Raw genomic sequence first — 26,378 nt, forward strand, 5'->3', positions numbered from 1 at the left:
TTAGCGTGACCTAGTCTATGTGTGGCTCAGCGTGGCCTTGTCTATGTGTGGCTCAGCGTGGCCTCGTCTATGTGTGGCTCAGCGTGGCCTCGTCTATGTGTGGCTCAGCGTGGCCTCGTCTATGTGTGGCTCAGCGCGGCCTCGTCTATGTGTGGCTGAGCGCGGCCTCATCTATGTGTGGCTCAGCACGGCCTCGTCTATGTTTGGCTCAGCGCGGCCTTGTCTATGTGTGGCTTAGCGTGACCTAGTCTATGTGTGGCTCAGCGTGGCCTCGTCTATGTGTGGCTCAGCGAGGCCTCGTCTATGTGTGGCTCAGCACGGCCTCGTCTATGTGTGGCTCAGCGTGGCCCTGTCTATGTGTGGCTCAGCGTGGCCTCATCTATGTGTGGCTCAGCGTGGCCTCGTCTATGTGCGGCTCAACGCGGCCTAGTCATGTGTGGCTCAGTGTGGCCTAATCTACGTGTGGCTCAGCGTGGCCTCGTCTATGTGCGGCTCAACGCGGCCTAGTCATGTGTGGCTCAGCGTGGCCTAATTTACGTGTGGCTCAGCGTGGCCTCGCCTATGTGTGGCTTAGCGCGGCCTTGCCTATGTGTGGCTCAGCGCTGCCTCGTCTATGTGTGGCTCAGCGCGGCCTCGTCTATGTGTGGCTCAGTGCGGCCTCGTCTATGTGTGGCTTAGCGTGACCTAGTCTATGTGTGGCTCAGCGTGGCCTTGTCTGTGTGGCTCAGCGTGGCCTCGTCTATGTGTGGCTCAGCGCGGCCTTGTCATGTGTGGCTCAGTGTGGCCTCGTCTATGTGTGGCTCAGCGCGGCCTCGTCTATGTGTGGCTCAGCGTGGCCCTGTCTATGTGTGGCTCAGCGTGGCCTCGTCTATGTGTGGCTCAACGCGGCCTAGTCATGTGTGGCCTAATCTACGTGTGGCTCAGCGTGGCCTCGTCTATGTGCGGGGTCAACGCGGCCTAGTCATGTGTGGCTCAGCGTGACCTAGTCTAGGTGTGGCTCAGCGCGGCCTCGTCTATGTGTGGCTCAGCGCGGCCTCGTCTATGTGTGGCTCAGTGCGGCCTCGTCTATGTGTGGCTCAGCGCGGCCTCGTCTATGTGTGGCTCAGCATGACCTAGTCTATGTGTGGCTCAGCGTGGCCTTGTCTATGTGTGGCTCAGCGTGGCCTCGTCTATGTGTGGCTCAGCGTGGCCTCGTCTATGTGCGGCTCAGCATGGCCTCGTCCATGTGTGGCTCAGCGTGGCCTAATCTATGTGTGGCTCAGCGTGGCCTCGTCTATGTGTGGCTCAGCGTGGCCTAATCTATGCGTGGCTCAGCATGGCCTAGTCTATGTGTGGCTCAGCGCGGCCTCGTCTATGTGTGGCTCAGCGTGGCCTAGTCTATGTGTGTTTTTTTTTAAATGGAACCCTTTTATAAACCGTCAAACCACAATTATTGAAGTTTTCATGTCTAGCATGCTCGTTGATTGCTAACTATTTTATTTCTTCTTTTATTTTAGGTACGTCAAGCTAGACAGCCGGCAAGTATATTAATTTTCCATTTTTGGGGGTAGGCTCCATTCCAATCAAATTATTCTTCCACTAGTTTTTGGGGGTCGGCTGCGCCCCTGCCTTCATCTTCAGGCAGGAAATACCGAATCCGTACCCTCGGACAGCTATTTACGGATGGGGCCTACGCCAAATACAACCATATAGCTTGCTGGGTCTTAAATAAATGGATGAATTGTTACAATATCTTCTCCGAGTCTTTCTGGTAGAAATGAAAGCTTTAGCATAAGTTCTGCCAGGAAGACTCAATTGTTAGTGTCACCTATTACCTTCTCAATTGTCCAATCACGTTCTAATGATAGAAGTATAAAAGAACCTGTGCTTACACTTGTCTGAGTTTGCAGATGCTGAACGCTTCACTCAACACCACCCACCCCTCCACCACCAAGATGGGCTCCTCCCTCACAAATAAAAAGCTTCTTCTCTGCATCTCCCTTACCACCGCAGGATGTTCTTCCCCTCCAACCACCCCACCACCACCAGGATGGTCCCTACTAAAACCTCACGGGGGTCGGCTGCGCCCCTGCCTTCATCTTCAGGCAGGAAATACCGAATCCGTACCCTCGGACAGCTATTTATGGATGGGGCCTACGCCAAATACAACCATATAGCTTGCTGGGTCTTAAATAAATGGATGAATTGTTACAATATCTTCTCCGAGTCTTTCTGGTAGAAATGAAGTTCTAACTGGTTTGGAATGACATGAGGTGGATTAATTAATGACAAATGTTATTTTGCTGAAGTAACCTTTTAATTGGGTTTCTGATACAAAATTATTGCTGCAAAAGTAAAGAACATTTAGACAAAGCCCTGTTTGGTTTAATGCATTTAGAAAAAACATGAAAATTGTTTTGCCTTTCTCTTTCAAGAGTTTTCACCCACAAGATCGTCAACCCCCAGCACATGCACGGATACTCTTTTACTCTTTCACTCTCTTCAACTGACCATGAAGAGACAGAGAGAGCAGTGCATATTCAAGCCACAATGGCCAGCAACAGTTTTAACATAGACTCTGAAAAGGCAAAAGGGGTATGCATGCATGTTTTTCCTTATGGTTAACTTATCCATATAATAATACTTTCACCCTTTAGTAGTCTTCCAAGTGTTCACCTGTATTGTGGTATGTTTAATCAGATTGTCCAAGATGCACTGGAAAAAAAAAATCTGGTGGTGAGGAAGTGCTTGAAGAATAAAAGAAAACTAAAACTTTAAAGCACAGCACCAGACGTCAGCTTGTTAATATTGTTGTCAGTCACATGACAGAAATTCACGGGTAAGACTACAATGTACAGATGCAAGAAATACACACAGCTGTGTCATTTGGTGTAGAAAACAAAGTTAAGTTTAACATTATATCTATATATATATTTTTACACTGAAGGAGGATCCCCACCCGCAAACAGCGGAAAAACTATGCCTTGGGAATTATTTCTCTCTTTCCTAGCCTGAGAGACCCGTTTTCAACAAAGGGCTATGTAAGAATCTTTTGTATTGATGTATTTGTAACACAATCTAGTTGGACATGCATGACATTTTATGCTCCTTTTTTGTGGCATGTAATAGCAGTTTATCTTTTAAATGTTATGACTAATGTAATATTCAAATTTTACAAGGTGTTCTATTGGCTTTCTGACAGGAGCATTTCTACGATCCGGAAAAGGGAACCGGGTTCATCTCCTGGCGCCTTAAAACTTTGTCGAGGAAGAACCCAAAACGTGTTCACTTGGAGATGACTGAAAGTGGAGGACCAAGTCGACGAAGGAGGATCGATGATGTGCAACAACTTGAAGGAGATGCATGCAGAGAGGCAATTTCTTTCCTTGTCCATACAGCTGATGAAGCCGAAGTTATGAAAAAGATGAAGGAAACTTTCAAGCATAGACAAGAACTGGTACATAATCCTGAAAGATCAGCTGATGTCCTTGATGTCTTTCCAAGATATTTGGATGTAAAAGGATTGGTAAATAAAACATTTATTCTCATTTTCAAAGATTGTTTTAAGTGTTTTAGATATGTCTGCTTTTTTAAGTGTTGCTAAGGTTACTCTTTGATATTATTGCTACTTGGACTCATTCGTTCATAATTTATCACTCTCGCTCGTACAGTACATGCCAGTGAAAGATTTTGAAAGAATTCAAGTAAATACTTTAATTTCTATGTTTGACTCATTTGGACATTCATGATGTTTTAGTCTTAACATGTGCACACTATCGATTTTGGTGGTAAAAGACTAAAGTAATTTCTTAGAAATCTTGTAATATGTTTTGTCTTTTTATTAATCAGGACTTTGCTCTGCTCTTCAATGCTGAAACTTCCAACAAGTTTCTTGAGCGGTGGGAGACAGCATTCAAGCAAAAGATCATCAATGAAGCCCAGTCTCTTACTTCAACAGCAGAAATTCGGTGTCTTCTCAATGCAGCATGTGGACAAGGTTCTGAAAATGGTTGGCATAATTTGTGAAGATGTCAATTTCATATTTACTCTGGATTCTTGTTATTGTGAGCACTAAATGTTTGTTTTTCTTTTATCCTAAATCGCCCACCATAAACATCTACTCATTCAGATTGGGACAGTGACATGTCATCTGTCCTGCTGCTGTTGCATCTCCTCCCTCCTGCTCCAGGGATGAAGAAGACTAAGATCAGTCCAACAGAGGCTGTTGACAGACTTGTGCATTTCCATAAGGTAAAAATACTGTTGCAAAATTGTGAATGTTTGATTATGATTTTGGTTATAAACTCTAAAATGCAATGGCTTTCAATCATGGTCTTTGGGACTCAACCCTTTGCACATTCTGTCTCTCTGACCTGACACAGAAAATTTGGTCTTTTACTCACCCTCGGGTTGTTCCTGGCTGCTTTGGACAGCCATTGACTTACATAGTAGCGAAAAAAATACTATGATGGTTAATGGCTGCCCAAAGCGGCCTGTTTAAATACTTCAAAATATCTTGTGTTCAGTAGTACAAAGATGTATAAAGGTTTGGAATAACCAGTGGTTAACAACCTTTTCTGTAAATTACAGGTTTTTCATTTTTGGGTGAACTAACCCTTTAGTTTATTACATGGAGCTCTTACATAATGAGGTGAAGTTCTGAATCGGGGGGAGACATACAACTTGCAGCGAAATGGGTCCACAGGACAGTGATTGAAAATCACAGGCAAAATGTCTAAAATGTTCCTTTTAACTGATTTCACATGTTCACTTGCATTATATTGACCTACAGCTCTCAGATGTCCATGTACAACTCTTTGTTTGTGTTCTAATGAAGTAAGTCAGTAGCATAGTTTGGTTTGGCTGGGGGTGTATCAGCACATTATTTTATTATTTATTTATTTATTTTTGTTGAATTCCTTTTAATAACATTTTCCTTTTAATATAATACACAAAGCGTGATATAAACTAGTTTTGTTTGGCACGTATAGGGTTAAGGTGTGTTTTATATAGTTTTATTTTTTATTTTTTTATAATGCATTTATCATTTCACATTGTAAAAAAAAAAAAAAAAAAAAAATAAATTTGGGGGGTGGGGTGGTTTATTTAATCTAATTTTTGTCTGTGCTCTTTTCAGTCCTGCACCAGTATTGAAGGCCATCTCAGTAGGAGGGAGGGCCACCAGCCATTCCTACTGGGATCAGGAAGGATTAAGGGCAGGATCGACCACTTCTACGTCGTTGTGGACAAGCGCCTCATCCCTTGCGCTGGATCCAGCTCCTTGAGTGCCTGAACTTTTTAAAGTTCACTATGTCTTCAACCTGTTCTACGAGGAATCCCTGGTCAACTTCTTTACCTTCCTGCAGACTACAGTTTACAACATAGATGTTGGTCTTTTAAGTGAGTCTCCAAGAGTAAGGGAACTGCGTGCAAAGCTTTTAAATTAGTTTAAATGTTGAAGTGTTTCCTCTGTAAAAGTCTGCATGCAAACAGCCACTCTTTGATAGCTCATCTAAGATTCACACACAGTTTCTATCCTTCGTTAAAGTTTAGGTTGTTATGTGCACAGAGTGGCTGTAGTCGGCAGTTTTGCTCATATTCTGGTTTTCGAAAGCATTTGAACAGTTTTCATGTTGTTGATGCCAGTCCAGCTTTTGATTTGCCATCTGGTGAACTGTCATTTCAAAATGTTAATAATCAGTCAGGTTCTTTGTTTGTCGGAGAAAGTGATCCCCAAGTTGCGCTCATTGAGAAAAATGTTACCTTTTCCAGGAGAGAGACGGCAGATATATGTGCCTCAATTGTGGCCAAATTACAGTGCAGTGGAGTAGCCAATAGTTTGGTATCATCAGTTGTTTCAGACCTTGAGGATCTCACCACGGAACTGCATAACCAAACTCGTCAAGATGTGATTTCTGTCATTCCTCTTAGTAACTCCATCAGATCAGCTGTCGAAGATAGTTTGGGGCATTTTGAGAGTCCCTTTTCCATGTTTAACACCGAAACTAAAATAACTAATTATTTCATTGACAAATGGGGTGTCGTGGAGCCTGTTGAAATTGTGCTTGGCATGAGATATGAGATTAGGAGAAATAAAAAAACTGGATGTTATGATCAGGTCCCAGTTAAAGAAACATATGTGTATGTCCCAATTTTGGAAACATTAAAATTTATGTGTCGAAATGTAGATGTATGTACACTGCTGACAGAATTTGCAGGAAAGCAGAAATCACATTTTGAGGACTTTTGTGATGGAAGTTACTACCAGAGTCATCCATTATTCTCAAAACATCCAAATGCTTTACAAATTCAGATGTACTACGATGAATTTGAAACCGCAAACCCTCTTGTCTCTAAATGTGGGGTACACAAGGTTGGTGCTCTTTATTTTGTGCTTCGAAATCTACCTTCAAAACTGAATTCAAGACTGATGAATATTCATTTGATCGCTCTATTTCATGCACAAGATGTGAAAAAATATGGATTTGACACCATCTTGGAACCACTGATTCGTGACATAAAGATTCTAGAGTCAGATGGTATAGAACTACCTATATCAACGAGTAGAGTTTATGGCACAATATGTCAAGTAACTGGAGACAACTTGGGGATGCACTCAATCCTTGGGTTCACAGAATCGTTTAGTGGACATTACTTTTGTCGTCTATGTTTGACTGAAGCTGATGTCCAGTTAGTTTACAACGAGGATGATTGTAGAGTTATTTTGCGTGATTGTACAATTTATGAACAACATTGCAGTGAATTGGAATCTGACCCTCAACTCAAGTCAACACATGGCCTCAAAAGAAACTCAACACTCAATGGTCTGCAGTATTTTCACGTGTGCCACAACTACACTCTAGATGTGATGCATGACCTCCTGGAAGGAGTTGTGCAATTTGAAATTAAACTTCTGTTTGAGTATCTTTCAGAAAAATTTGTTACACGGAGTGAATTGCTTTCCAGAATATATTCGTTTGATTATGGATATTTGGAGAGAAAAAATTGGCCTACAAAGGTTAATCTAGAGCAGTGGTTCCCAAACTTTTCCATTCCACGACCCACCTAGACAAGTGTAATATATTTCACGACCCACCAAAATATTAAAAAAAAAAAAAAAACAACGAGTGAAATTACTTTAAACCTAATCTTACTTAAAATTTTTATGACAGAAATTAAGTATTTAAGAAAAATAACCATTTTATTTTAGAGCAGTGGTTCCCAAACTTTTCCATTCCACGACCCACCTAGACAAGTGTAATATATTTCACGACCCACCAAAATATTAAAAAAAAAAAAAAAACAACGAGTGAAATTACTTTAAACCTAATCTTACTTAAAATTTTTATGACAGAAATTAAGTATTTAAGAAAAATAACCATTTTATTTTAGAGTACAACTGAAAATTTCACTACAAATTTACAAGTTTTAATTTTTGTTTACTGGCGTTAAAATATGTAGTGTCCATAAAAACGTGAAGCAGGCTCACTCCAGTGAAGTGTGATCTGCGCTGCTGTGTTTTGTTGCATTCATGATCCTTCCGTGTGTGTCGGCGAGAACGGAGCACAATCCAACACTTTTTTAGAAAAGCATAAGAAGCAAAGCAGAACTATCTAAAACAGTTTGGAGATTAAAATAATTGTGAAATAGGTAAAAAAAGACCGATTGAACCTTTTAATGACATTGCTCTGAGACCTTCAAAACACGCAACGCACACGGACTTAATTGCAATTTGAAAATCACACTAAGGATATTGCAGTTCATTATTAATGTTGGTGGGCTATATCGTTGTGATGAGTGGGTTCCCAGTTCCCGCCTCCTTCTTCCTGTGATTGTGAAGATTTTAATGTTTTACACTGGTGCCGAAGCCAGGGAGGAAGGAGGGGCGCGCTGCCGAAGATCCTTCGCCGCTGGGGTGAATCCGCAGTGCCATCGAGCAGGGCGAAGGAGTCTGCCGCCGAGGGTGCTCGATGTGGTGGGCTGGAGTGAGTTGCCGGGGGGGGGGGGGGGGGGCGAACTCACTCCAGCCCACCGCCTCGATGACTCCTTCGTGGAAAGAGGTGGGAACCGGCGGACAATCAAACAAAGTTTTAATAACCAAATAAACACAAAACAGCGCGACAGCCCCTCTCGGATGACTGCCGTGCACAAATAAAAAACAAACACAAAATAAAACCCAGGCCTGGTCCTCTCTCGTCCTTCACTGTCATCGCTCCTCTTTTGTATCTTTCCGATCTCCTCCGTGGTTCTTGAGACCGGTGAGTGTTGCTCATTTCCCAATCACTCCACCGGCCTAGCTCTGTTCCCATGGCACTAGGCCCCGCCCCACTCGTCACATTCGTGCAGCCCTAGACTGAACTGTGTTAGTGTCTGTGTGTCATTGAAACGCAAAATTAGCTGCAGCCAAGTGACTTTGTGCGACCCACCTTGTTCCATTCCGTGACCCACGAGTGGGTCGCGACCCACAGTTTGAAAACCCCTGATCTAGAGCACAGTGGAAATAGCATAGGGCTCAACTCGATCCAGGCACTCTGTCTCATCAAAAACATTCCGTTACTGTTTGGTGATATTGTACCCTTGGGTGATAAAAATTGGCATTTGCTCCTGCTCTTGCTTCACATTCTAAACCTGGCGTTTTCCTGTTGTATTTCTAAAGGTATGACTGCCCACCTTAAGTATTTAATAATTGAACACCATGAGTTATTTAAAGAGTTGTATCCACACAAAAATTTCCTCCCCAAACACCATTTTATGGTCCATTATCCATCCTGTATTCGCAAAATTGGACCATTAGTGCACATGTGGAGCATGAGGTTCGAGGCCAAGCATAAAGTTTTTAAGAATACACTAAAGAATTTTAAAAACATCACGAAATCTTTGGCAAAGAGTCATCAGATGTCAATAGGCTATCTTTGGGAAACAACACCATTGAGTCAAGTTCAGTGTGGACCAATGGAAACATTCTGTTGGAATGATGTTGACAATGGTGAAATGTTGGCAGGAATGCTACAGAATCCCATACAGACAAACATGCATTCCATGAACTGGGTCAAAATAGATGGGACAGAATATAGACAAGACCTCATTGTATGCAATGAAATTGAGGATGAAATTCCTGATTTCAGTCAGATTCGAAAGATACTTTACATTGACAGCACTGTGTATTTTATTGTCAACAAACTTTTCACAGAACATTTTTCAGAACATCATCATGCGTTTAAAGTACAGAGATACTGTGAGTTGGATGAACTTGTAGAAGTCAACAGCTTGAAGTTCTACAGGCCTTTTGATTTGCAATGTTTATATGGGTCAGATGATGGTGAATTTATTGTACCTGCTTTTGTGTTGGTGTAATGGTTACATCTGTGATGTTAAAAATAAAATTTCAAACTGATACAGTGGACTTATTTTTCGTGACTGCACACAGGTGTTTTTAGTCTAATACAGATTACAATTAATTACCTTAATCAGGGTTTGTGTGAACACATTAGTGTGGAAATAAGTGTAAGATATTGACACACCTAGTGTAGTTTCAACACTAACTTGGTGTAAATGAGGGTGAGGGAAAACTCTAATGCACTGTAAAATCTAATAAGTTGGGCTTACTTAAAAAAAGCATGCAAACTGATTGCCTTGAAAAAACTAAGTAAAGTGAAATAGGAATAGTATGTTGTACTGACAAATGCTTAGTTAGTATAGTTAACTTACACAAGAGTTCTAGTAACTAAAAAAGAACTGTAGGGGGTACTTGATCCTTTCATTTAGGTTTACTCATGACTTAGTATAGCTACTCACTGACTCCCAGAATGCATTGCGCAGAATAAATTATGCAGTTGCTTTGTTTTAAAGTTGTTGTTTTTATTTGACAATTTTATTTGCTGTCTTGTGTCAGCAGTAGCACAACAAAAAGGCTATTGTTACAATTAATGAAAATAAATTAAATTTAATTGTTACCATTGTTGTGATTCACGTGATGAATGTTTAAGTCTGTGTGTGACTTCAGCATATTACCACTCACTATTTAAGGATTATATAAAAAGCATATCAAGGTATTTATGAAAAATAAAATCTCAAAAAGGTCATTATTAAACACATACATAAAAATAATTTAATTAAAAAAATAGGTCATTTTATAAAAGCAACCTATTTATTACTTTTCTTTGAAATCAAATAACTCTGATTTCATGATGCATTTCTCCATTAATTATAATAGAGAGAAAATTATAGTAACATAAATGAAGTTTCAAATGCCCAACCAAAGGGAATGCTAATCACTATAATGGTGAGCTAAAAAAAAAATACGGCGATTAGCAACATATTAGTGCACTGCTGCCTATCACTGGTTTATTAATGTCATTGGTTCCTTTGTGGCTACTTGAATATTTTAAGTAAGTGTCACTCAAAACAGTAAGTAAATTGTTTTATTTGCCTTGAAAGTAGCTAAAACTTAATAAAACCTAGTAAGTATAAGGACTAAGTAAAGATAACTAATTAAATCTAAGTAAGGTAAACTATTGGATTTTACAGTGTGGTGTTAACACGTACAGTGTTGTTTTTACTCCGTGGAAGTGTAAAAAAAACAACACTATTTAAAGTGTTAATGTGTAGTTTCAACACTAACTTGGTGTAAATGTAGGGGAGGGAAAACACTAATGGTGTTAACGGTTAACGCGTACAGTGTTGTTTTTACTCTATGCAAGTGTTAAAAAAAGTAACACTATGTGAAGTGTAAGTTTAACTCTATTTAGTGTGGACCTATATAAACCCCGAAAAAGTGTTAATTTTCACACTGTGAGTGTTAATTTAACACTTTCAAATTTGCTGTGATAGACAGCAAGGGCCCTACCACGATCAAGGCACAGAAACATAGTATAAGGAGTTTGTTAAAATAGTCCATGTGACATCAGTGGATCAACTGTAATTTTACAAAAATATTACTTTTTTTTTCTTTTTTTATAAAAAGAATACTTTTTGTGTGCAAAGTAAACAAAATTACAACTTTATTCAATGATTTATCCTCTCCTGAGAGAGTCTGCCGCCATTAACTAGAGTACCATTTAATTTGCGTGTGCATTAATTTGCCAGTAAACAAAGTGCAGCGCATGCAGGGTCTACGTCAACAGCACCACACACATTCCCCATGGGTCAGAGAGCTCTCGGATTTCATCCGAAATATCTTAATTTGTGATCTGAAGATAACTGAATGACTTAACAGATATTTTATAAGCAATGTTTAAACTGGAACTTAATAATTCAATCTCAACCTGTTCTGCATGTTATTCTGTACTTTTTCATTCATTTTCATTTCTTGTCATTAACAGTCTTCCTGTGAAGAAATCCTGAACAAGCGTCAAAGGTTCAGATGAAGACAATCTACGCTTCCAAGACTCATGCATGAACTACTTCTAGATTCCGTGTAAATTTGAGTTTTTTTTTTTTTTCAAATCTCAATTTAGGACTTGGACTAAAATGCAGCAAAAGAAAAAAAAAGTAGTTTCCTCAAAGGGGCACATGGCAAGAGATACTAAATGCACAAAAACACTTGGAGCCCTGATCTTAATTTGGTTTGTATAGTTTTCTTAGTTTAACATTGAAATGTCAGGCATGAGTGCATAAATCTTTCTTCTTTATTTTCAATTGCTGTACAAGAAAGTTTTTTTTATTTTTCGATGTCAATTGTAGATGCAGATAATTTAGCATGAATAAGAGGTTAGTAATCTAACTAGGGTCAGTTCACAGTTCATAATATTATATGAATAATCTCATTCCAATCCTGTTAGACTGTTCATTTTTGGAACACTAATGAAGATCCTTTTGAATGAAATCTGACAGCTATACTGTATTGGACGTTGAAATGGTAGTTGCTTAGGCTGTCAATTGAGGGACAGAAAGCACAGAGATTTCATTAAAAATACTCTTCATTTGTGTTTCAAAGATGAATGGAAATCGTATGGATTTGAAACGGTATGAGGGAGAATAACTGATGACAAAATTCAAATTCAATTTTGTGCTTTTTAAATAATGTTGTGTTCTATGGGAAAATGGTGTCATTTCACTTGACTATTGACTACAAGTCTGTAGCAATTGTTAATAATGACAGCCCTGTCTTTGTATTAATTTTTACCCCATGTATTTGAAAATGTATTCTTTGCAACCACTGTTTGGTGCAACACCAATATTGTACAAGTACCTGTTCATGATTTCTTTTTTCTGCATGTTGCTGTTTAAACTAAAAATTGTTCTATAATACAAACATTTTCAATGGTGCTTTTCACATTGTTAAATTGATGTCATAATATTTTTGTCTTCACCAGTTTAAGGCAAATAAAAGCTACTGAACACATTTTTAAGAATGTTCACATGAGGTAAAAATAAACCATGTTCAATTTGTACATATTGTGCTGGATTTATTTGCTACAGAAGAGGCCTATGCTCTAATTTTTTTTTAATCTCTTCATAACGGATTTTCCGTTTATGGTACGGAAGAAAATGTTAATCTACAGAAATTTCCGTTTTAATGTTGAAGGAAGTGTCCGTAAATTTAACACAAAATCTCCTGGTAATTTTCTGCCAGTACATTATCCGTTTTTTTACGGAATTTTTTTTTTTACAGTGTACAAGTGCTATAACAAGTCTCAGTTAGCTTAACGCAGTACACATAGCACAAGCTTTTAAATAATATAATAAATAAAAAGAAAACAGATAGAATAGAAAAAGAATAGAGTAAGCTAGTGTTAAAGGTCTTTTTTGCTTTTGTTAACTGTATAATAAATCAAAAGAAAACTGAATAGAAAAAGATTAGAAAGTAAGTTTTAAAAAAATTTGTAAAACAAAGTAACTGGAATTCATTAACATAAATGTTGCTGTATAATGTATTGTGAGGAACACTACAAAAACAATATTAATTTCTTATTAGAAATGTGTGTGTGTGTGTGTGTGTGTTTATTATTTAAACAGAAAAAATATATAAATAAAATATATAAATATATAAATAAAATCAAGATTATTTTCCATACTGACAGCATTTTAGGCATAAATGTTTCTTGATTGAAGATTTCTAGATTTTTATTTCTTGATTTTTTTTTTGTAATGTAATGGAATGGAAAACAAAACAATAATACACATAAAAAAATTGTAGTGCAACCCTTGCGACTAAGCATAGTTCACTAAAACAGTCTCTGAAAGTTACATCTCAAAACTCATCCCCTTAAATCACCCCTGCTAAAAAAATAAATAAAAAATATGACAACCAGTCAACCATCCTGCCCATACGGACAATGGGAAGGTGAAATGTCAAACCTACAGCGAGAAGTATACAAAAAGCTAGAAGAACTTTAGACTTTAGATTTCATGCATTTCTCTAGGGGTTCTCTCTATAGTCTGCCCAAATCCGTAGAAATAGGCCATTTGAAACAACATCACAAAAAATAATAAATTAATGTAAAAAAATGGCTTTTATGTCTTACAAAACGTAGCCTCATAGCCGAGGGATTAATACAAAATGTGCTTGTGCGTCTACAAATGTGGCTGTTGATGCTTTATGATTCTATCTGCTGGTGCTTTTTTCTTTCCCAATTTCCGTAAAACAAAAAAAAAAACATCATAAATTATTACTAAATAAGCACTTTGTCTTTAAAGCGAATGCCATGCTGTCTCTCACAGTACCATAGAGGGTTATAGAGAAAGAGAGACGTATATTGTTCTCTCTACCTTTTGTTCTTCCTGAGCAAAACATATTTCTGTTGGTTAGACCCTTCAGACACCTAAGCAGAAACCCCACAAACTAGCACACATTACCCCAAATACTTCTTTATGCTATTCATCACATTTTGGTAGATAAGAAAATCCATACTGAAAATCAATGAAAATGTGGATGCACTCTAGTTGAAATGCTCCTTTCATTTAGGATTCAACAAATCACATATTTTGGAGTTTGACTTCTGCTGTGAATTTTATTTTTTGGTCTGTGTGGGAATGAAGTGCACAGCTACGCATATGTGGATCTTAAAGGGGATTAGAGATTAGAGATCAGAGAACGGATGCATGCTGTGCCGGAGGTGGAGTTGTATCTTGAAACAGTGCGTTTGGTGATGGTGAACACAGACGGTGATGAATCTGTTTTTAGAGAAAGATGAAGTTATTATTGTCTGCCATCTGGTTGTGCTGCTGTCAGAAGTCAATAAAAACCCAAATTGAATCGTTAAAGCCGTCTGCTGAACGCAAAATCCTCTGATAAGTGGTGTCAGGTGTCACTCACCCTTTATAGTCTAACATTTTGGTCCCAGTACGAATTCAGTAAACAAATTTTGAGTGTAGAGCACAAACCTAACCTCCTCAAATTGCATCTAGACATAGTTTGATTTATAAATGGATAAGGCACTGGTTGGTCAAAAAAAAAAAAAGTCCCAAGTCAATAATTCAATAAATCCTTATTAAAAAAAAAAAAAAATTTATTACTGTATTATTGCCATGTTACTACTTTGAAGCACAATGGTAATTCCATAGAAACTATTGACTAATCTTATACATGATAAAGACTCACATGCATCCAAACATTTAAAGGTAGAAACCATTTCTGACTTTAATAGAGACTTGAGATTTGTAAAAAAAAAAAAAAAGGTATTTTTGTTGATAAAAAATACATTATAATAATTATTTAAATTAGCATGGGCATCAAAATATTAGAGCATTTGACCTGCTGCTGTCAACATCAATATTACAATAATATACAACAATATTAACAAGAAAAACAGAAAATCATTCACTGCACTTAATTGGTTTCTGTTTTTTATTGCTGCCTGTTTACTTAAATAAAAAATGTTTATTTTTATCTACAGAAATTAGTACAGTGACAAACTGTTAAAAATAAAGAAGAAACATTACAAATGAAAAACATTAAAAATAAAGAAGAAACATCAATGAAACAAATTAAATCACATCACCTCGTAAGTCTTGGATCTCATTTTCAGCTTTGGTATTTTAATTTCTGATATCATGCTAGTATTACCTCACCCCCTGTACCAAAGTGCTTAACAATGTATGACACCATCCATCTAAACCTGCTGGCTCAAATCAGCTGAACGTTGACATGTGTGATGTAACTGTCTGTGCTCCGATGCTCAGAGCTGGGTTAAAAACAAGGACGTGTGAGGTTTTTATATGAGAATCTGATTTACCTCAAACTTTATATGCAGATGAATAAACCATATAGCTGCTCTCTGCCCTACTGACTGCATAATTCACAGCATAATTCAAGTCAAAGTACTATATTCATATGCTATTTTATCACTACAAAGTGTTATGGTGCAAGAGAAGCCCGGCGAGGATAATAAAATACAAACTGTTTGTCTAGGTCAAGCACACTAGCCAGGATGTCTGTAAAATCTGACCATATGGGACAAACGAGGTGTGCCTGTATGCATGCATGTGCCAGCTTATGCTGAAGGCATTTGGATTTGTCAAATGTATTGGTCATTTGGTCAATTTGAGCCTTACATTTTAAAGATGTTACTCTACCAGCCTTTCTGCAGTACCAGTAGTACCAAGTACAAGGTCAATTCAGTATCTTCTGACAGGCAGCCACTTTCAGATGTTTCCATGACTATTTGTGCAAGTGCTCTGTGAAAAGTGTTAAAGTTTGTGTAAAGGCAATTCAGAGAATTGTTTCTAAACACATTATAAATATTAGAAATGTATTGCTGAAAACACATTACAAAGACTTATGAACTATGCAATTCTGAATTATGGAGTTAGACTGTTAAACAGTTTATCACAATTTTTGTGTCCAGGATGTTTTTGGGCGGGACTGAAATCATATCGTGATTGGGGGCATGGCCCCTCCGCTATATAATAATTAGAGCACATTAGCATTAGTGGTTTGCCCACCCGAGTTACCATTACTACATCTTATATAGTTTGTTAGCTAGCTATGCCTTATTCATGCAAATGCATATTACCTGGTATCTAATCTAGCAGAAAATACTGCTTTTTTTCTTTTTTGTTTCGATTTTGATAATTGTTTTATTTTCTTGGCTGTTTTTAGAATTCAGAATTTAGAATTTGGCTGGGTGGTTAAGAACACATTTTTCTATGGTGTGACAAACTCAGAACCTATTCAGTGACCTCCACTTATACTGTCACCCTTGGTAAACATGAGCAAAAAAAAAAATCTGTATTGTTGATTTTTCATTAAAAAAAAAAATCACAAAAAATCTAACCTATCTTTGAAGTAAAACAATTAAAAGTGGGGAAAAACTCTCATGAAGAGATAAATATTTTTTCTCCAATGCATGTTGGCCACAATTATTGACACCCCTAGAATTTCTTATGAGTAAAATATCTCTGAAGTATATTACCATTGATATTTACATTTTAACCACTGAAAATACCCATTTCAAACTATCATGGAAATTATTAAGAGGTTCCAATCAACTAAAGACGTTACAAATCTGCCTAGAAGAGGATGTCAGTCTATATTGTCCTAATGCACAGAGAAGGAGAGTTTGAGTGACCAAAGACTGTCCAAGAAACACAGCTGGAGAGTTGCAAAGATTAGCTGAATATTGGGGCTAGAAAGCCTTAAAAAATATCAAACAGCCCCAACATCACCACATGTTGTTCGGGAGGGTTTCAAGAAAAAATCTCTTCGCTCATCCAAAAACAAACTCCAGCATATTCAATTGTCAGACACAACTGGAACTTCAAATGGCACTGGCTTCCATGGTCAGATGAAATTTAAAAAAAAAAAGGTTTTCGGCAGGAAGCGGACCGTGGTTGGATCTACCATTAGGAAAATAATCCAAAACAAACATCAAAATCAACACAAAAATGGGTCACTGAGCACAAAATGAAGCTTCTGCCATGGCTGCCCCAGTCCTCTGACTTGAATCCTGTAGAAAATGAGTGGGGTGAATTGAAGAGAAGAAGCACCAACATGGAGCTGTGAATCTGTAGGATCTGGAGAGATTCTGGATAAAGGAATGGTCTCTGATTTCTTACTATGTGTTCTCCAAACTCTTCAGGCATTATAGGACAAAACGCAGAGCTGTTATCTTGGGAAAAGGACATGGCAATAATTGGGTGACAATAATTGTGACCAACATGAACTAGAGAAAGCATTTACTTCCTACCTGGTCTTATGGCATAAACGTACCTGGGGGTACGCAAAATACATACCAATAAGTAAATATCACTGCAGTTTCCACGATAGAGAATTCACTTTTAGAGATAGTCCACAGATATTTGAATTCTGAACTGCTGCAATACGTACCAGAAGGGCTGTGGTTCACGTATTGGACCTGTGTTTTAGCGCCGCTCAGCGGACATTTCTCTTTGAAACTGGGACATGTGCAGTAAGGTGCGTAAAAATGGTATTGCACAAAAAGCACATAGAGGTATATACTTTTATGAGACCAGGCTGTTTTGATTATTCCACAATGAGATTTCAACCCCACTTTCATTTGTTTTACTTCAATGGTAGATTAGAATTTTGTGAATCTTTTTAAATAAAGATCAAAATTATGAACAATGCCGGTTTATTTTCACAGCCGCCTTTACTCATATTTACCAAGGATGCCAATATTAGTAAAGGGCAATGTATTTAATACTGTATGGACTTTAATAGTTTATATTTACAACATTTATTGAGAATCACTTCATGATACCCTACAAAGTGTAACCACTTAGTAATTACAGTAATAAGTAATTTAATAAATATATTTTAATTCGTGCATTTAATAAATGTAAAAACAAATGTAATGAATCATTTTAATAAATAATTTTTTAAATATGTTTTTAAGAAGTTTTTGTGAGAGAGTAAGTGCAGTCAATGTTAGCATGCTTCAGCATGATTAATTGATTGAATGTCTATTGATTGAATGTCTTATTGAATGTCTATAGAATGTCTTTTGACTGAATCCTGCTTCTGGAGGAAAATTCCAGCATAGTTTAGCTCCAGCGTACATCTGAACTAGACAATTACGGTCTTCAGCATAACTAGAAATTTCCAAATTTACAGCTAAACTCCCCTGCAAGCTGAGAAAATATTATCATAAAAGGTCGTTTTTATTACAAAATGAAAATTCCTTGAAAAAAAAAAAAAAAACTTTATAATTACATTTAATGTGCCATCTTACTAGGTTTTAGAAGAGCTCAGAGCTCATGTATTTCACCATCCACGGTTTTATGCTGTGGCTGTCAGCACACTAAACCCTTTTCCAGGCACTGTGCGTGGGAGCATTCCAGCAAAATGGAAGATCTCATATAATGCAACATATGCAAAATTATAATAGCACATCACGGTTCAGTGTCAGCAGTGCTGACACATCCATCAGTTAGTTTCTACAAGTGATGACTCCAGACCTAGCATTAGTGTTACCGACTTTGTTCACAGTTATTTTAATCTATTTATTTGGGGAATATCTGTCAGTTACACTACTGACAGATGGGTGTGTTTTGCACACATACCTTGCTAATAATGCATCTGATTGAGATCAATGACCCTAAATCAACAAAGCTTCTTTATAGTCGACTAGTCATTTGGATAATCAACTAGCTGCTTTTTAAAATCTGAAATAGGGCTGTGCAATTAATCGAAAAACAGTTAAAATTTTGATGGCCTCCAACGATTATGAAAATACAACAATCAAGATAAAACGATTATTGCGCCCCATTCCGCCCCCTTTCAAGCAATGTGCTATGTGCAAATCAATAAAATCATGTAACATTTGCAAAATGGGATGTGCTTGATTTATGGAAGTATATTAGATTTATTAATGTTTTTAAAAGCATAAAAGAGAACTTGTGCTGCTCCTCAGAAAGATAACATTGAATGCGCCCAGAGACGGAGCAGAACACGGACAGATGTAAAGTAATCTTTTAGCATAAGGTGTATGCTTAAATAGTCAAATAAATGCAAAATGTGTTAAAATGTGGAACTTAGTGATTATTCATGTATACCTTCGTCGGTCATGTAGTAAATGAACATAAAGAGTTGAGAAAGAAAATATGCGTGCAACAGTAAATTGGATCCGTGCGGCTCTTAAAGTGAAAACGAGCTATATTCCTGCTGCAACTGTGTGCTTAATATTAATCAAACAACAAAAGACAAATTCAAAATCACACACTGGTCTTGAGCGAAGGACTTTTGTAGCTTTAATAAGAAACAAAGAAAGTGAAATTCTTACAGTGTAGACTATGTGGTTTTACTTTACATTTGATTATTCATTTCTGTAGTAGGCTGTTAACTGCTTGAGTTTAGCTGTAAGACCTTCTTGGAAACAACAACACAAACTTAAAGCACAGTTTGTTTCATTTGTATCTGTTTTATATTGTATTGTACTTGTCCTTTGCTTTTTTATTACTGAAAGTTGAAATATTTTCAATAATTTTGAGGACTTTTTGTTTGTTTATTTGTTACTTATTTGTTACTAGTTACCTAATACTCTGATCTGGTATTGAGAATTGTTTCACTGTTCTCTACAATGTAGATGTCATAGCAACCCTATTTACAGAAATATATATTTGATATGCATCCCTATTTTTACTTACTTTTTAGTTAATTTATGTCAGTTGCACTTGACAGTTATGGGATCATTCACAAACTATATCTGCTATCATAAGGGCAGAAATTTCAAATTTTTTGTGTCCAACAGCGTTTGAATAGTGATCCATTGCCTGGACAACTCTTCTCTAATTCTGTCTTTATTGGCAAACAAAACCCAGAGCTATGCCAGCTGTCGTTCATTTGCGTTTATTTGCAACATCTCACTCTGGCTCCAAATCACCCATCCCACGATACAACAGCTGCTCCACAGAGCCTGCCTCTCTGCACCAACCCTGCCAGCATCCTAATGTCTCTATTATTCTATTTATCTCCTGCATTAGCGCTGTGATTTTTCCCCAACCATCCTGAGTGTGAGCACTCAGACCTGGTTGTGGATGGCAGGTAGCAACCGTTAGCAAGCAAAGGTCACTGGTAGACTGACCAGTCGGGGTTTCTGAAAAAAAACCCTATGGGTCACATTTTCTAAACAGTTGTTTAAAGTACACAGCATTACAGTGCAAGACCTGTGTCTCATTCACCAAGTAACCACAATCCGTATAACTACTTTAATTCTTTTTGTGCAGAGGTTTTCAAACTGGGTACCACTCTAGAGACCACAATAAGGTTCTTGGAGAAAAGTGTGAGGGAAAAGGGATTTTACAAAATTATTGATATGAGCCCTAAAACCTGGAAATGAATTATGGTCTTTTGAAATGGATTTTGGTTAAATGTCTGTGGTAAACATAAGCTCAAGATATTCTATGGCATGAAGTACTTCATCAAAACCCCTTTAAATAGAAATATCTACTCACTAGTCTGCTTTTACAACCTTGTTGTGTTTCAGTCCTTTTGCAAACTATTCCAACAAACCTAATTTAGGCTTCAGAAATTATAAATTCAAAATAAATTCATTCGTGAAGATTATACACTTTTGTTGGCCACAGAGATTGTTTTCAGCAATAATTTAAAAGCAAATGGAAAATTTGCAATTCATTTATAATACAATAATTGCTCCTACTGTATAAATGGGGCTTCACGCTATATATGCAACCATGGCTGACTGTATACAGTATATACAATTCACTTCAGTTCCCAGCTAAAATAAACACTATGGTGGCAGTAAAACAACTTTTATTCCTTTCCACATTAATTATTATTGATGACAATACTATGTTATGACCTTAAAACACTTTTACCATAGTGAATGATGTGCAAACTGCATTTTGACATTTGCATCACATAACAAACACCATATTTATAGCTTCACTTACTATCATAGTAAACTTGCTCTGCACCTCCCCTAGTACATTACTGCATTTGCAATGTGGAGCATTCAGAGACTTGTGAAACACAATTCCTGACAAAAGAGCACAAACGCAGAAATGGCATGGTTAGCTTCTGCAAGCATGTTTTACCATGTTTGCTTTTGTTTACACTATCAGTTTATCAGGTTTAGTGTATTTGGCATATTATCTTCAAATGTAATAGAGCGTTAAGTGCCACCTACCACTTCAAATTCATCCGTTTTGGATAAAACTGAATACACTTTTACAGCTACTCAATGGATATTTCTATTTTTGAAGTGTCACAATATGTGCAAGAAGCAACTTGTTATAATTATGCTGCAGAAATGTTGCCACAGGCATGTTTTGATGGGGTTGTACAGTATATATGGCTGCCTTTGTATTTTAGATAAAAAAAAAACATTTTTTATATACTTTAGGGGACCATCCTATTTGTGAGTCCATGTCAAAAAGTATGAAAACTTCTGCTGAATCGAGTGCTTAAAAAAATGTGTGCACATAAACGGCACTGTCAGCATGGCATAATTCAGTCTTAGTGTTTTCCCCCTGAGGCTAATGTTGACACTACGTTTAGCTCTGGGTTTAACGCTGACCTTAGTTTGCAGTATTTCACCCAGGATGAATCTTAATGTCCTCATTAGTGAGGAAAATGTGGATCTTTCAGCTGAATTTGGGATGCAAATATCTATAAGCACACACATTTTAACACATGAAGATTGATGTTTTTGACATTGGCACTTAAGCTCAGTGTCAACAGCTAACTTATACTAAATGTCACGGGAAGGTTACTGTTTAAACTAATTGTTATAACTGTAACAAAATGATGAAAATAATGCTGAAGTACTCCCACACTTTTTTTAGAAGTAGCCATCACAATGTTGGGTTGACAGCTGTATGGATGGTTTGGGCATGTTTGACTTCGGCCAGACCAGACTGGTGTCATTTGAGCATGTCATATTCTGACTTGCATGTGCACTAAGCAAAATCAGACTTCATGAAGGCCCAGCGAAATGCTCAGTAAAAGTAACCTGCAGGTCACAGTCTATATTCAATGAGAGTGACAGGGCAGAATGCAGAGGGGGCTTGAAACAATATACATTTTAATTTCCATTTCATGTATTTGTATTTTTATTTTTACTTGCAATTCAATTTTCCACATCTTTCCAGGGAGTTGCTATAAAAGTGTGTTTAGTTTGATCAACATTTTATTACATGGGTTGTTAAATATGTCATGGCAGTTCAGAAATAAAATGTGAATGCCACTAAAAGTTTAATGCTCTATCATGTTGGAAACAATGTACCACCTATATTAAACCCTACCTTAAACCTAAACGACACTGCTAAAACAAACACAAGATAAAACACATTTGCAGAAATACCTATTCCATTTTAGCTGGCTTCTGCAAGTTTTTGTAGTCTTTTATCATGACTTGTGCTTCACAGGTAATGTAACTGGATGCTCTGTTATCACAAGTGCATTTCTGTAGCAGGTGAGCTATCGAGCAAGCTTACCACAACAGAAAAGCCATAAACATGAAGCCATTTATCTAATACAAACATAAAAAGTAAAAATAAGTGTTTAATAATCATTAATCTGGCCCTATAAATATAATTTGCGTAAGAAGAAATAAGAGTGAATTGTATTTATAGTTCTGTGTTTCAGTGTTTCTTTTCCTTTTTGCAAAAATTTAGTTGAAAGCATGTTTTTTTTTTTGTGTGTGAGAGTGGCATAGAGTTTTTGCATGTTTTATCATATGCCAAGTGAAAACCTTGTGAAACATGTAAAAACTTTACATAATTTGAGCAAATCATGTGAAATTAGTCACACATTGTCTTGGAATAAGGGTTAGTTCAAATAGTATTTGTGATTCTTGCCTTAGCAAATACCCTTAACAAGTTCAAACTTGATGCATTCTACTTAATCTTTATCCTTTGTTATAATTTTGCTGCTGTAATTGCCTTGCTAGGAATTAATTCCCAGTGGAGTTCAGCTGAAAACTAGACTGGTGCAGACCTACGTTCTGGATACCTGGAGAGAGACCTGACAACAGCCTAAACTCTTAAAAGAATCTTCATCAACAGTATCAGGTTAAAGTGACAGTGTGAAATCACAACTGCTCCAAATGTATTTGACATGTTGTATATTCGCAGATGTAACCACATGGGACAGAAGAATAAAGACGTGTAGATGACAGCAGCACAAAAACACATCCAAACACACCTCATCTGCATTCAGCGCCTCAGGTGTGTGTGTTTAACTGCGTACACAGCGAGAAAGATTTCTCGCAGAGAAAAGTTTGATTAGATTTTAATCAAACATCTCTTCATGCAGAGACTTAGAAGGGTTTGAGATTAAGGCGCCAAAGCCATCGCATGGTGTATTGACAAAATGGGATTTTTGCACAACAAAGCTGCAGCTCAAGTCGCATAAGGGCATAATTAATCGTTTTAAATGCATTGCAATTTTTTTTTTTTACATTCACGCTAATTCCACCACGTAAGCCACTCACGGCCAATAGCCTAAATCAATAGACTTCCATTAGCCTCGGTTGGACATTTTCAATCATGCATTAAAGGTGGGTTGACGTTATGAAAGGCCATGCTTTAGAGGATGGAGTCCTTGTCCTCGCTGAGGCCAATGAAAGGTGAGGGGACGCAAACAGAAAGCAGGTAAAAATGAAAGGCATTCTGCTCAATACGGAGAGATTCGGGAGGTTATTTTCACAAACGTGCTCGCTTTAAATGCCAACTTTCTTAGGCAATAGGGTTAGAATGAGTAATTAAGGTCAGGTTATTCAATTATAGGGATGGCATTGAGAAACGCACTTAGAATCCCTCATCCAGCTGGAAGATCTACACTAGTATGATGCAATCCATACTAGTCCTGCAGCGAGTCCGTGACATTGACTAGATAGATATAAACACCTACAGACAGTTATCATTCTTTTTATGAATATTAATATAGATTATTCATTTAATGTTTTATATAAATATAGATTATTAATTAATACATTTATTTATTTATTTATTTAAAAGTAAATAGTTTGAATGATTGATAGAATAGGGGATGTTAGTAGAAGGGCTGAGACATGCTAAACTCTAATTTGGGAGCTATATACCTGCAAGTAATGAGTATATGTGCTAACCACTGTGCCACATTTACAATAATCTCATTTATTTATAAACAATGCATTTTATGACTTCTAAAAATGTCATACATTTGATAATCTAATTTCCGTGTCTAGCTTATTGCATTTTTTTAAATTATTATTTATTTTTATATAATTTATAACATGGTAATTAGTGTGGCAGCTTTTCTGCCAAGGGACCATCAACACAAAATAAAGCAAGGAACATAATTGCTAATTGCAAAAGACAAAAGGCAAAAAAAAAAAAAAAAAAAGGCAATAGTTTTCTGTTATCTGGACAGGTTAATTAAAAGTCACGTGCAATTCAACAATTTATAAACCACCACCAATTAGCTCCCACTTGTCTAACATGTGAGAATTCCGCAAATTAAAGGAATGTAAATTGGCTGAAAATTTGCTCACCCTCGGGCCATCAAAGATGTACATGAGTTTATTTTTTTGAAACAGATTTGGAAAAATGTACCATTACATCACTTGCTCATCAGTGTATCATCTGCAGTGAATGGGTGCCATCAGAATGAGAGTCTAAACAGCTGATAAAAACATCACAATACACAAGTAAGGAGTCCATTAATTAACGTCTTGTGAAGTGTAAAGCGCTTTATAAGAAACAAACCCATAATTAAGATGTTTTTATTTTCAAACTGTTGCTTCAGGCTAAAATACCAAAATTCCACCTTTATCCATAATATGGATAAATACTTCGCTTTGCTAAGTGAAAAAGTAATATCATCAGAATCAAGAGAGAGATATGCACAGCAGTGTTTGCAAGCAAAAACATTCCTAAACAAAATGTACAAAATGGATACTTTTAGACTATTGATGCTGTTTGGAACCTCGATCTGATGGCACCCATGAACAGCAGAGGATCCAGTGGTGAGCAAGTGACGTAATTTTCCACAAATCGGTTCTGGTTAAAAAATGCTTATCTACATCTTGGATATCCTGTGGATGAATACGTGTTCAGCAAATGTACATGTTTTGTGTGAACTATTCCTTTAAAATGTTGTACTCAATTATTTCTTAAATTCCCTATATTGGCACAGTAAATCAGAGCAGTGCTGCAGCACCATGGACAGCTCCAGATCACAGATGAGACTGTGCTTTTCAGAACCGTGGACAGTGACTTTAAAACAGCATACCTTGTTAAAGGTCCTATGACATGAAAATGTCACTTTCTGAGGTTTTTTAACATTAATATGACTTCCCCTAGCATCTATGCGGTCCCCAAGTTTCTAAAAATTTTAATCGGTGCAAATCGAGATTTTACTATCTTTCTCTGCCTCTGAGAAAACGGAAGCTCAAACGGGCTGATCTTGAATCTCCTCTTTGTGACGTTGTAAAGAGAAATGTTACCTCCCCTTTCTCTGCTTTGCCCGCCCAAACAATGAATGAAGCTGTTATGCTGCACAACAAAGCTCTTACTGTATTCATGTGTTTGCTGTTAGTTGTGATGAAAGCATTTTGTGAGAGAAAACGTGTTGCAATAATGACGAGATCACTGCATTCACGCGATAAACAGACTCGGTCTATTCAATGCTGCTCATCACTGCAGCCTTTCATGTGATGGGAAAAGATCGAAAAAATAATTATATAATCAACAAATCCATGATTCGTTAATCTCGACAGCTGTAGTATATATATATATATATATATATATTTGAGAGGGGTCCACATGTAATACGCATTTAAAAAGCAAAGATGTCAGCCAATCACAACAGTTGTCGTTTACTCTGAGTCTCACAGCAGACACGCCCCTTCAAACAGAGCATTCAAGCCAGAGGGCTAATATCAGGATATTAAAAAAATTTATTTCTAAATTTTAAATGTAAAAATCATACTAACAATATAAGTACACCTAAGGAAACATTAAAAAGCATTTAAAGAAAAGAAAAAAATCCATGTCATGGGACCTTTAAAGCTTGTTTTGATACGCTGCATTAATTACGATTGTAAAATATGCAAACTAGGACAGGGTGAGTACTTGACAAGTGAAAGCAGCACAGATGTTATGATAACTAAACCATAACATATAAATTCAGTTCAACTGTTTACTTTGCAGGTTTAGCTGGTAGTGAATCTTAGAACTTAAACAAGCTAGTGTTCAGCCATCTAACCAGAACTTCCTAAACACTGGAAACCAGTAGCATTTTAATGCAGGAATGTTCAGCCACAAATACGTAGAATCTGGGACAACAAAAGGTCTCAACTGTGAAACTGGCGTTCCGGGTGACATATATGTTGTGCCTTTTTGGCTATTTTTAGAAGAGAATTGTACTTCTGAAAACAAGCACACAGGAAATTATGTCCTCTAATAATAGCAACAAGAAACAAAATCACTAAAGGCTCTTTATTATTATAGTTCAGTGTTGTTTTGTCTTATGTTCCCTTACAGCACCTTCA

General features: G+C 37.1%; 1 protein-coding gene and 1 pseudogene across 4 annotated transcripts in view; one reads left to right on the plus strand and one right to left on the minus strand.

Moving 5' to 3' along the window:
• Positions 1–26,378, minus strand: part of dpp6a (dipeptidyl-peptidase 6a) — a 474,280-nt gene that overhangs the window by 291,269 nt on the left and 156,633 nt on the right. The window lies entirely within an intron of this gene.
• LOC132115605 (uncharacterized) lies at positions 1,994–5,426 on the plus strand (annotated as a pseudogene).

Source organism: Carassius carassius, chromosome 35 (genome assembly GCF_963082965.1).
Source record: "Carassius carassius chromosome 35, fCarCar2.1, whole genome shotgun sequence".
Classification (NCBI taxonomy): Eukaryota; Metazoa; Chordata; class Actinopteri; order Cypriniformes; family Cyprinidae; genus Carassius; species Carassius carassius.